Here is a 13,459-nt window from a genome sequence, read left to right as displayed (position 1 = left end):
GCTGGCAGTGTGGATTTCTTTCAGGAAATGTAGCTGCAGCACCCCTACTTCCAGAGCCACTGGCTCCCTCCACCCACTAACTCTCCCACACTACTGTAAAACATGCCACTCACTACTAAAATGCCATGCCCAACGCAGGCACCCTCCCTCCACTAACAGTAGTGCACTACTGAACGCTGGCATCCTCCCTCCACTAACAGTCCTGCACTACTGTATAAAATGCCATGCCCAACACTGGCACACTCCGTCCACTAACAGTACCGCACTACTGAATGCTGGCACCCCCCTCCACTAACAGTCCCGCACTACTGTATATAATGCCATGGCCAACGCACGCACCCTCCCTCCACTAACAGTACCGCACCACTGAATGCTGGCACATTCCCTCCATTAAAAGTCCTACAATACTGTATAAAATGCCATGCCCAATGCTGGCACCCTCCCTCTACTAACAGTACCACACTACTGTATTAAATGTCATGCCCAATGCTGGCACCCACCTCCACTAACAGTCCTGCACTACTGTATAAAATGCCATGCCCAACGCAGGCACCCTCCCTCCACTAACAGTACCGCACCACTGAATGCTGGCACGCTCCCTCCATTAAAAGTCCTGCAATACTGTATATAATGCCATGCCCAACACTGGCACACTCCCTCCACTAATAGTACCGCACTACTTAATGCTGGCACCCCCCTCCACTAACAGTCCCGCACTACTGTATAAAATTCCATGCCCAACACTGGCACCCTCCCTCCACTAACAGTACCACACTACTGAACGCTGGAACCCTCCTTCCACTAACAGTACTGCACTACTGTATAAAATTCCATGCCGAACGCTGGCACCCTCCCTCCACTAACAGTAACACACTACTGTAAAAATGCCATGCCGAACGCTGGCACCCTCCCTCTACTAACAGTACCGCACTACTGTATAAAATGCCATGCCCAGCACTGGCTCCCTCCCTCTACTAACAGTCACACACTACTGTATAAAATGCAAAGCCCAACCCTAGCATCCTCCCTTCACTAGCAGTACTGCACTACTGTATAAAATGCCCTGCTGAATGCTGGCACCCTACCTCCACTAACCGTACTGCACTACTGTATAAAATGCAATGCCCAATGCTGGCACCCTCCCTCCACTAACAGTACTGCAATACTCTATAAAATGTCATGTCCAACGCTGGCTTCCTCCCTCCACTAACAGTCCTACACTACTGTATAAAATGCCATGCCCAACGCTGGCACCCTCCCTCTACTAACAGTACCGCACTACTGTATAAAATGCTATGCCGAACGCTGGCACCCTCCCTCTACTAACAGTAGCACACTACTATGTGGGGTGCGTTTAAAGGCCTGAAACAGCAGTCCCTTTCACCTGAACAGCAGCATTTAAACACTGCAACCAAAAACGGCCCTACTTTGCTTTCCCTGTCAGATGAGTGGCAAGAATTTCAACACTGCAACCAAAAAGGGCATTGCTTTATTTGTATTTCCCATGAGTGGCAAGAATGTAAACACTGCAACCAAAAAGGCCCTGTTTTGCTTTCCCTTTCACATGAACAGAAGCATTTAAACACTGCAACCAAAATCGGCCCAGCTTTGCTTTCCCTTTCACATGAACAGCAGCCCTTTAAACACTGCAACGAAAAATGGCCTGGGTTTTTCTTTTATGCGTATGTAAAATTAAAGAACCATGTGGAAAGGGGCCTACTCATCATCATCTATGGACAAGGAGCAATGCAAATTCATCAAAGGAGAATGAATCAAAGAATCCTGTGACCTGCAAGACAGGATTTTAAACATTAAAAGCAAAAACGGCCTGCACATGTATTTGCAAATAAATACGGCTTTAAAAAGCCACAATGGGAAAAGATACCACTGCTCACAGAAAAATGTCAGGGAACATGATGTGGACACTACTTCAGGAAAAAACAGTTTTGGCTGAGGCAGGAACTTTACCATGACAAGCCACACATCCAGCTGTATTTCACACATATCCTCTAACAATCCCTCAATAAAATGTGATGCTGCTGAGGTTGTCAAAATCCCCTATTCTGTAGACATGATGGCAGGAGCTCAGATTTCAAAGAAGGCAAAATGTTGCTGAAGCATGACAAGAATGTGTGAATCATTGTAGCACCCAATTTCAAAGGGACTCATAAAAACCCTCTGGTCACAGGCTGACCCACGGGAACAGATGGCTGTGGGGGATGAAGTAGGCCTTCCACATGTTGAACAAGACACTCCCAATTAATATAAAAAGACTATTTCGTTTTAGGCATTTTGTGCAGCCATCAGATGTAGGTATTATTTCAATTTCATGCCATTTTTCTTGTAATTTCCAGGTGGTTTTTGGGATATAAATTGCATTTACCTGGGACTTTGAGGACTCTAATGGCCAGTAAGACTAGTTTTCTGGCTGATCTGAACATGTGACAAATGTGACAGTTAGTGGAAAGATGGAAAATGAAATTAGGAACATGCTAGATCATTTGCAGATTCATAACTGTTGTACATTTTATGAAAATAACAAAAATGTGCCACATGGCCATGCTACATCGTACGGATATGACGATCGGCTTATCTAATTGTCCATGACCAGCTAAAACCAAATATCTATTTCACATGGCAGTAGCTAGTATAATTATAAAGGTATGATGCATAACTCGTTTTTGCCAAAATGTTGAGCAGAGAACAAAGCAGGGTAATAAAGGGGAAAGACAGATAGTGCTCCAAAATCCCTGATCTAATCCTGACTGGGGGCAGAGAGACAGAGAGAAACTGTCCAATCCTGGCATAGGGTACTCCCCCTAGATTATAAAATAATTTATGTCATTTCTTCTATATAAGGGGGACTGTACTAGGACTCAAGACACACAAAAAATGGGGAGACAGGAGAAGGAGGACGGAGAGAAGGTTGCTGAACCTTACCATCTTTGAGAGTGCAGTGACCAGACCCTTGCCCTATCTGTCCAAAGTGTCCTGAGATCCAGCTTGCTTTCCTGAATCCTAAACCAAGGCTTGCTTTGTAAATAGCATATAAGCCCAGCCCTAAATTGCATAAGCCCTTCATTTTTGTAGAATATATCAAATATTTCCCATTAAAAACCCCACTTGCCCATGTAGCCCAGTCATCTCCCCATAGAAGAATCTCTTGTTTGCCTGTTTAGGTCAGCATATCTCCTTTGAAACACCCCTCATTTGTCTGTGTAAATCCTTAGTATTTTTGTAAGTAAATCAATTAATTCCCCCATTGAAATTCACGGTTCAAGATTGTTGCAATTCCAAATCAACCATATTGGTCCTGGTGTTTTTATTTAATTGTTATTGTCATTAAAGTGTTGCCTCAAAAGAATTATTAGGCCCTCATTACAACACCGGCTGTAACCAATGGCGCTATTAGCACCATGGTTGCTGCCGGTATTGTAACAAGTCTGTCATGGTGCAATGGGGAATTACCACCCCATTCCAAGGTTGGTGGGGCAGTAATTCCCCATGCACCATTGGCCCTTCCCCATTCCCATTTTTGCCCCAAAGTGCTCAATGGGAATGGGGAAGGCGGTAATTACGGTACCGCAAATTGTGGTACCATAATTACCTTCAAGGTCCCTTTGCGGGTCCCTACTTTAACAGCTGGTCCAGACCAGCCGTTAAGGTCAGGAGCCGCAAAGGGACCTCATAATTAGGCGCTAAGGGGTTAACGGCGCCGCAGCCTTTTACGGTGCCATTAACCCCTTAGCGCCAGGGTCGTAATGAGGCCCTTAGTCTCCTTGTAACTAAAAACCAAAGTTGTCCATGTATTGTGTGCATTATCAAACAAATTCCTATTTGCATCTGTCCTATTAAATCCAAACCGTTGTCCTCATTGTGAGAAATCCCTTATACCTGGAAGTCTACCTGTTATGTGCCTTTGTCCTTGTAACTGAAAAACGATTTTCCTATTGTAAGCTAACCCCCTTCCCTGAGCTTCCTGTCATTGTAAGCTTCAGTCTAAACAAATTTCCATTTGCCACTGTATTTTCCCTTTGCATTTGCTTTCTCCGAAAACCGATTTTCCTACTTGATTTCTATTTTTCCCTGGTGTACTGATTAGTATTCTCTAAAACCCTGCCTATCTCATAAGTGTAAGCAATAAAAATGTTCTTCTATTCTGTCCCCTAGTAGTTGTGGGTAATAATGAAAATCCCATTCTGCCATTTTGCTCCAAAAACGGGGTTTGCCTTTCTTTGCTGGCTTCCCATATTGTGGTGGTGGGCTTCACCCCAAAAACCGATTTCCCACTATATTCCTACTCCTTGCCACTGCCTTCCATTCAAAGGAATCAAGTTTAATTGAGGTTTGGGGTGAGTATTGCGTGGGGGGGCGGGAGTGCTAAATTGTGGTGCTATCACTTTCTGTGGAATTATTATTTTCCTGTTTTTTCATTAAAGCAAAAGCGAGTGTAACAGTCTATTTCAACCTGATTGTATTTTCCGGTTTGTCATTATAACAAAAGTGAGTGCAGCAGCCCGTTTCCACTTGGTCGCTCTAGAAAGGATATTGCATTTGTGTTGCCCTAATGTTGGTGACTGCTGTATTTTGATTATGTTCCTTTTTCATTAAATAATACACTAATAAATATCTTATTAATACACACCGGCCTGGTTCCTAGTCCGTTGCGACACGGGGTGTTTGTGGTGGTTGGGTGCGAGACGGGTTGGAGACCTACTCAGAAAGAATTTGTGTTATATTAAAAATAAAAAGTGTTTTATTGTGCGTCACGTTCGTTGCAGGGGAAGGAGTTCCTCGTTGGCGTTTGCCATGCAATATACCGTGACAACTGTATAAAATGCCATGCCCAACGCTGGCACCCTCCTGTTGTAAAGCGCTCCACTGCATTCGCCCTACGTTCATGCTATAAGAAGTAACATTTAAAATAATGCATTTTCCACCCATCCCTCAATATATGTCTTGCCTCAACTGTCCCAAATCCCTTTATTCCCTCCGCCTCGCCCCTCAGGCAGGCCATTTCCGAAGAAGCGGACCCTAGTGTGAAAAGATGGTGGACCCCGTATGCCCAACCGCAAGTGTATTAGATTCAAATGCAACTCTTTGTTGCCCGTCAGACGTATACATGCATCCTACATTGGAGGTGGGATAAGCTCTGTGCCCTACTCTCCACTCCCAAGCTCTCTGTGGGGGGGAAGGGAAGGCTCCTAAAGGGTTAATGGGTCTGGGATTCACTCTTTTTAAACTGGAAGACAACATCGTGGGTGTTGCGGCTACACCAGCAGCACAATGGAAGCGTCAAGCTTTGGCAGGACTGGTACTGCACATTATATTAAAATAAATCTGTTTTTGCAGTTATGGAAACTGATTGGTCCTGAGTTAATCCTTTTTTGCTAATTCAACCTATTTTCAATGGATTTTCTGTACATGTCTGTGCTAACCCAAGGGTAGTGGGAATCTGTTTGTATGGACTTGAAGCTTTTATAAGCGTGTGCCTGCCAGACGCAGAGGCCAAAGTGCTGACGGCTGAAAGCTGAACTGCCAGGCTGTATGGAAGGGGGCCTGATGGCAAGGAGAACCCTACGTATGATAATTAATATGACTGTAGTTATCATGGCAACTTCTGGGCGGGCAGTTATGCGCGCTTCTTTTCACAGTAGGCCTCAATTGGAAAGACCTCCCCTCTCTCCAACTGAAAAAAGCCTCGTCCGCTTCTGAATTGGTTTTCTTTGCCTTCTTGAAGCCTACAGTAAAAGTTCTCGATCTTTTTTTAAGAGCCCTCAATGGTTGACTGGCCGCCCGCTCCTCTGCCAATATCCGTCCATTTGCGCCTGGGCTCTTAATGAGAACGAAGCGGCTAATTTGATCACCCTCCATCTCTTTATGGCCTGAGCCCTCGGCTACGACAAGCCAATATCACTGAGTTGGTTCCACTGATTATTTTAATCTGATCATATGTCTTTTCTGCTCAATAAACCCCCTCTCAAATCAAATTGTTACTGAACATAACCTGACGCTAATGTCCATTGGACTCTGGGCGATGGCAGATAATGCAGTTTGTCATAATTAGGCGTGCAGTCTAATTAATTGAGTGGTCAGGATGCTAATTACCCAGGTTTATTGAGATTGGAGGAGTATGAAGGGCAATGCTGGAGCTCATCAAAACCACTGGGGTTGGAAATCACACTCGTCCATTCGCGCGCACTGCGCGCGCCGAGCTGACGGATGTTCTTAGATCATGCAGAAGTATGGTGGCAATCATCGCTGCAGGTCTGCGGTTTAAGAGCTACAACCCGATTTTGATTTCCGTTTTTTGTGCTCAGGCAGCTTTAGAACTCCATTGAAAGGTTGTGCGGTTTACCACTTGCGCGCAAAACAACTTTGATAACCACACAATAGTGGTGGTGTGCACAAAAGCAGCGTCCTCAGGGCTTTAAGTGGGCTGGGGCTAGACGGGGCTGAGACCGGGAGTCTCCCAAAACATTGATCGAGACGGCAGGCTCACATTACCCCAGTCAACCCCAACAACCACTTTAAAAAAAATGTTCGTGCTCAGGATTCAAACCTGCGCACCGCCGGTGACTAGCCAGTGTCACGTTGCACTGCGCTATTACTTAGGTGTTGGATTTAGTGTGTTTCATTCATAGACTGCTTGACACAAAACACTCATACAGGCTTTGAGTCAAGCAGTCTCTCATTTTGTATTGCCCCATGATGGCGATACAAACTGGAGCCCTGCTGCTGACAAGCCAGTGTCGCATTGGACGGTGCTATTTCGTAGGTGCTGGATTCTCTTGACCCAGTCTATTGAATGAAACAAAATGAATTGAGCACCAATGAGAACAGTGCAATTCGACACTGGCTTAGGGCTCAGGAGAATCCCCAGCGCGAGACAATAAAAAAAAGACAACTTTCTTATTGTCCTTTGCTGGGGACGCTTCAGGCCACACCCATAATTTAGGCCACACCCCCTTACTGGAGCTGCCCCTAGATTTCTCACCATACTTAAAGCACTGAGTGTACTTGACTTGAGGGGTCGCTCCCTCCAATGCACATCAATGAAGAAATGATATTCTGCAGTAAGTCTTTCTGCTTCAAATTCTCTCAAGCGAGTGTTCCCAAATGCAGAAGGTACTACCCTGCACTCGCCAAATCCAGACCTTCTCGAAATGTATCAAAAACGTTGTGTGATAGCCCGCACAGCTAGTGGGATATACCCAGGGCTGCCTCTCAGACTGTTCAGTCACCCTTCGCCCCCCCATTCCAAATATCAAGAGTTAGGGTAGATACCCACTCAAAGAAACAATTGATACAATCACACTGCGCGTGTGTCCTCAAACTTTTTTAATACAACTAAACCAAATTCATCTTTTGAGTCAGCCGACACGTGTTTCGAGCTCCGCTCTTTTTCTGGGGCTTGTGTCCCTTGTGTACTGGATCCAACCGAATTAATTCCAAATGAGGTGCATTCACATCCAGGCCATGCGTTCATAGTTTGCTGCCGGAAGGCGCCGTTCGGTGATTTGTAGTGCCACAATTGTGAGGCAATATATGAGAAGTGATGGGTGAATGCACCTGATTTGGAATGAATTAGTTTGGATCCAGTACACAAGGGATCACACGCCCTAGAAGAAGAGCGGGGCTCGAAACACGTGTCGGCTGACTCAAAAAGATGGATTTTGTTTAGTTGTATTAAAAAAGTTTGAGGGCACACGCGCAGTGTGATTGTATCAATTGTTTCTTTGTTTCCAATTGCTGGCAACCTGAGCAGAGGCTCCACGACTAGATACAATCACCTGCTGAAAGCTTGTTAATTATTTGATTGTGTACAATCTATATTATTGCGTACAAGCGCTGAGATTTCCAGTTTCTTCTCTGCTCTGTGGATACTCTCTAGATACCCACTAAGTTCAGTGCCGTTTCTGCACTGATAATTCAGTGCAAATGTCAGTGCAAAATGGCTCATCAGCCTGGCAACACTGTCCGTCACTGTTGCCCTTCATGTGACACAGGCTCGGGCATTTGAGACAGTGCATCTTGGGTTCATGCTCTCAGTTGTGCTGATTTATGTTTTATTAAATTGTCCTTTCTTGAGATGGTTTATTGATGTGAATCTGTATTATTTCTATTCTCTGTTAGGAAGCAGACTAGTTCTAATGCTTTTTAAAATGTCAGCATACGTGAGGTCCGCAGACTGACGCATGTTGGCCTGTTTTAATTATAAATGCTGCCAGATTCACCCTGTTACATGCTTTGGTTCTTTTCTTCAGATCTTTGAGGGGACTGGTTTTCACCGTGGCTATGCATGTATGTTATTCGTTTGTAGAGTGAGTGAAGCCCTCAGCCCAATTTCATAGTGCTCCATGAGGACATCAAGGTCTTAGAGATGCCCAGGTATTTTAGCCATGGGTAGCATGACGGAAGCCTGAAGAACATTAATTAATTGCAAGGTGATCCTCTACTGTAGGGAGCAACTGGTGTGAGATTTTCATTGCAGAAAACTCAATCCATGAGTACATGCACGCGTGGATGGGCTTCCTCACTTGGTACTCTTGTTCAGAGGAGAATTGCCTAGCATTTCGGCGCTGGACTGCCCCGGGGCAGGACAAAGGCTGATATGCGGGGACATTTCTTCTCTGTGAAAAGGACAGTGAGCTAAAGACTTGGTAGAGTCTCTCCCAGGGGTTATTCACCCAAGAACAGGTCATTGGGCTGTGTTTGTGCTGGTAGAGAGATTCCCAGACCCCCCTTTGTTTGCATACATTAACTTGGGTTTCACCCTAAGTTAACAGGGCAATCCAGACGTGGACCCCTTGCTCACTGTTCTTAGAGAGGCAACAGTTTCACCTCACTGATGATGCCCAACAAGGCTGAAACACGTGTATGAGGTTACTGATGGTACTCTTGTTCAGAGGAGAATTGCCTAGCATTTCGGCGCTGGACTGCCCCTGGGCAGGACTAAGGCTGATATGCGGGGAAATTTCTTCTCTGTGAAAAGGACAGTGAGCTAAAGACTTGGTAGAGTCTCTCCCAGGGGTTATTCACCCAAGAACAGGTCATTGGGCTGTGTTCGTGCTGGTAGAGAGATTCCCAGACCCCCCCTTTGTTTGCATACATTAACTTTGGGTTTCACCCTAAGTTAACAGGGCAATCCAGACGTGGACCCCTTGCTCACTGTTCTTAGAGAGGCAACAGTTTCACCTCACTGATGATGCCCAACAAGGCTGAAACACGTGTATGGGGTTACTGATGGTACTCTTGTTCAGAGGAGAATTGCCTAGCATTTCGGTGCTGGACTGCCCCTGGGCAGGACAAAGGCTGATATGCGGGGAAATTTCTTCTCTGTGAAAAGGACAGTGAGCTAAAGACTTGGTAGAGTCTCTCCCAGGGGTTATTCACCCAAGAACAGGTCATTGGGCTGTGTTCGTGCTGGTAGAGAGATTCCCAGACCCCCCCTTTGTTTGCATACATTAACTTTGGGTTTCACCCTAAGTTAACAGGGCAATCCAGACGTGGACCCCTTGCTCACTGTTCTTAGAGAGGCAACAGTTTCACCTCACTGATGATGCCCAACAAGGCTGAAACACATGTATGGGGTTACTGATGGTACTCTTGTTCAGAGGAGAATTGCCTAGCATTTCGGCGCTGGACTGCCCCTGGGCAGGACAAAGGCTGATATGCGGGGAAATTTCTTCTATGTGAAAAGGAAAGTGAGCTAAAGACTTGGTAGAGTCTCTCCCAGGGGTTATTCACCCAAGAACAGGTCATTGGGCTGTGTTCGTGCTGGTAGAGAGATTCCCAGACCCCCCCTTTGTTTGCCGACGTTTGATTTAGGCTGCCATGCTCTTAGGCTAGAGGAATTATGGGGACTGTTGGTTTATTACTTGAGAAGGCTTAGGAGGTTCCACTTTGGATGGTGGTCATGATTCTGGCTAGGATGGTTGAAGGTGTGGTCTAGTTTTAGTTGTACTTGCTGTGATCGCCGACAGTGGGGTGGGTCGTGTCATCTCCCGGTGCCATGAGGCGCATATGCGCAGACCATCGGTGGATGTTATGCTCTTGGCATGTGATGGTTTTCATGTTTGGTTTGTGACTCTTTTCCAGGGAGGTTCGTGTTCTGTGGTATGTTGTGTCGGTGCGAGTACAGTGTTATGTGAAGGGTTGCATAGCTGGGAAGTTATAGTGATAGGTGCAGGCAGGGTGATATCAGCGGGCGTCAGGTCTGACTAAGGTTAGGACTCCTGGCAGATGAACCCTTTGCAGTCTCATAGTTCTGTTGGTGGCATCAAGACGAATGCTTCTTCTCTGCTCTACTGTCCCCCTCGTCTACACCTATTTTCCACTACCAAGGGGTGATTGATTGTGTGCCACATAGCATCAATCACCGACAAATTAATAAATACACATTCACTCAACTGGCCCACCATTTGAAATACTATTATTGTAATTTATATTATTATTATTATTATTGTAGCCATTCGTATGATTGATATTATTATTACTCATTTTGTATTATAATTACAATCATTGTGACTTTAATGATTACAGTGGTTAAAATATGCTCATAAAAAAATGCTGCATGGCTTGGCACAGGGCAACAAACCCTTGCCCATTCAGGCCACTCGTTGGATTCTGGTCCAGATTGGCACTGATCAAAATCCGTTAACATCTAAATGGTACCCATGTTGCTTGCCTTCAGGGGCGTTGCTAGGGGGGGGCTAAGGTGGCTATAGTCCCTGATCTTTTGGTTGTAGCCCCGGATTGAATCTCAGGAGCTACAGCCAAAAGACTAGCTAGCCCCCAGTGCCAACAGTTCCGACATCAGCTTAGCCCCAGGTCTTTTCCAGACCTAGCAACTCCCCTGCCTGCCTTAGAAAGAAGGTCCAGAATTGGTAGCGGATATGGACGGGTCTAAAGGCGCACTTCTCCGTGCAGCTTTTTTAGCTGGCTGCTGGGGTTGGTGGGGCTCTCCGCGCTGGTGCTCAGGACCATAGCCTTTAAAGACCCGGAAATTGAAGTGACTCGAACCAATGAACACAGCCGAGATAGATCACGTTGCAGCCTAGTATGCTCCTGAGCTTCCGCAACCTGGCGAAGAATGGGCGGGGCTTACAAAGAGGCATCCATGCATATTTGTACAAGATGCCCAATGAGAGTTGTGGGTGTTCATAAGCAAGTGCCTGCATTCCTTGTCTTGTGAATCTAGCCCAAAGGGGGTGCACTTGTGCGGTGATGTTATGTTACTTTATGAAGCATGTACACTGAACCCATCACCACCATAGAGGTAGAAATAAATGTCCCACAAGCATTTTCAGGAAAGTTCCAGAGATTTCCACCAGGTCCGTATCAGGAGCAGTGGTCTGCGAGTCCTTTTTTGCTGCAACACCTTTTGCGGAGGCAATGTGCAGGCAGGTGCCAGGTGCTTGTATCCAGAGACTGCATGCTCAACAGGGGTCCGGCAGCATGTTGTTGCATGGCACAACCACCCCCCTAATATTACACATCTTACGTTTAACAATATAGCATCTGTGCTCAGTGCATTTGTCTGCTGATATGTGCACCTCTATGAAAGGTACAGTGAGCTAAAACGTGGTTGTACACACTGCCGAGTGGGCACCTTCCCATAGAAAAGGTTATTTGGCCATGTTCGCTCTCTTTAGAGGGGCTACCAGACGGTTTTTGTGCATTTTAGGGACTTTGGGTTTCACCCTAAATTACCCAGGGTAATCCAGAGGTGGACTCCCTGCTCACTGCTCTTAGAGAGGCACAGCTCCACCTCACTGATGAGGCCCGACTAGGCTGAAACACGTGTCTGGGGTTACTGCTCACACTCTTGTCCAGGAGAGAATTGCCTAGTATTTCGGTGCTGGACTGCCCTTCTGGGTGGGACAAAGACTGATATGCAAATGGATATTTCTCTTCTGTGAAAGGTACAGAGAGCGAAAACGTGGTTTTAGACCCTCCCGAGTGGGTACCTTCCCAGAGAACAGGTTATTTGGCTGTGTTTATTCTCAGTAGAGGGGCTTCCAGACCTTCTTGTGCAGTGCTTTTATCTGCTGATATGTGCACAATGTATTACCTGCAACATGTTGTCCCACTGTATGGACTACTGAAACAGGGCTAACTTGATAAATGTGACAGAATGCCCTGAGGCGGGAGTGGGGGCGGAACAGCCTGAGCTTTTTAGATTATTAATAATAAAACAACGCAGGTAGCTCTATCTCTGAAAGTGAGGTCTGCTAATCAGACCCCCCTTTCATAATGCTCCATGCTAGAAAGGCATAGTGCCCACACGTGACTTTGCAGAGCTTGTCTAGTGACACCAATCAGCAGCTGCCTTGTGGTTTGGCAACATGGCCGTCACAAAGTGACTTGTGCATTCTTGTCAGGAACTGTTGCAACCAAAAGTCTAGCAGTCAGGACCTGCCGTTAACTATGAGCAAACCTGAGACTAAATTAAATTATATGATTATGGGCTTCAGGATATGGTGGCAGATGACAAATCTAAATATAAGCCATGTCTGGTTATGACACGGTGCACTCTGGGACAATTATATTAAAATCTATTTATAATCAGCTTGGTTGGTAGTGACCTTCCTGGACAAGGATTCCTGTGTAGTCACTATCTGGGGCTGAGTTTCTGCCACAACACATTTGGACTCCATCCCAAAAAAAGCCTTTGTCTTCCCATATAAAGGGTTGCCTTTTCCCCAGAGTACGGCAACTGGTCCCATGGAGCAGGGAGAGGTCCATTGCTTCAAAGGACAGATTCTGCCAGGCTAAGGGGAATCGCACCAGGGTATGTATTAAAAGGTACATTTTGATACATACCCTGGTGCTTTGATGTAGGCAGACAGAGAATGGGCGGAGTAGAATAGTTAAGAAGAGGACTTTCCAACTTTGAGGAGTTCCACCAGCTTGTGTTTACCAAGCCCTACAAAACTCTGCCTTCTCCCCCCAACTTACAGAAGACCACACACTTTGGGTATGGCATCACCAGGTAAGAAGCAGTAAAGACTGGGCCCCTTAATGAAGGCTAAAAGAGAACCAAGCTGCTCTGGTCTTGTTCCTATGTAAGCGGGAGAGCCTCCCATTAGTCGATTCATCTTTGGACAATGAAGGAGAAGGATCCATCTCTAAGCTGGTCGCTGGTTGGGATGTACAGCCTGCTCTAAAGTCCTCTTCTGTAGAGGTGAAAACCAAGATTTCCAAGAAAGGGGCAAGCTCTTTCCCTTAAACATCCCAACGGAACATTTGGGGGACAAGCTCTTGGAGAAGTTCTGCTTGAAACCAGAACTCTACCCAGGATGCTGCTCACTGGAGGTAGCAGCCCCTGCAAGTGCTCTCTAGAATCTTCCTGGTGGGGAAGGGCAGCACAAGGTCTACCCTCATCCTTTGAGACAGGGTCCCCAGAAACCAAGAACCAAGGAACTGACCTCTGGCTCTCCCTGCATTTCTGGAC

The sequence above is a fragment of the Ambystoma mexicanum genome, chromosome 5q (genome assembly GCF_040938575.1).
Source record: "Ambystoma mexicanum isolate Mex_15411 chromosome 5q, UKY_AmexF1_1, whole genome shotgun sequence".
NCBI lineage: Eukaryota > Metazoa > Chordata > Amphibia > Caudata > Ambystomatidae > Ambystoma > Ambystoma mexicanum.
This window is presented reverse-complemented; position numbering follows the sequence as displayed.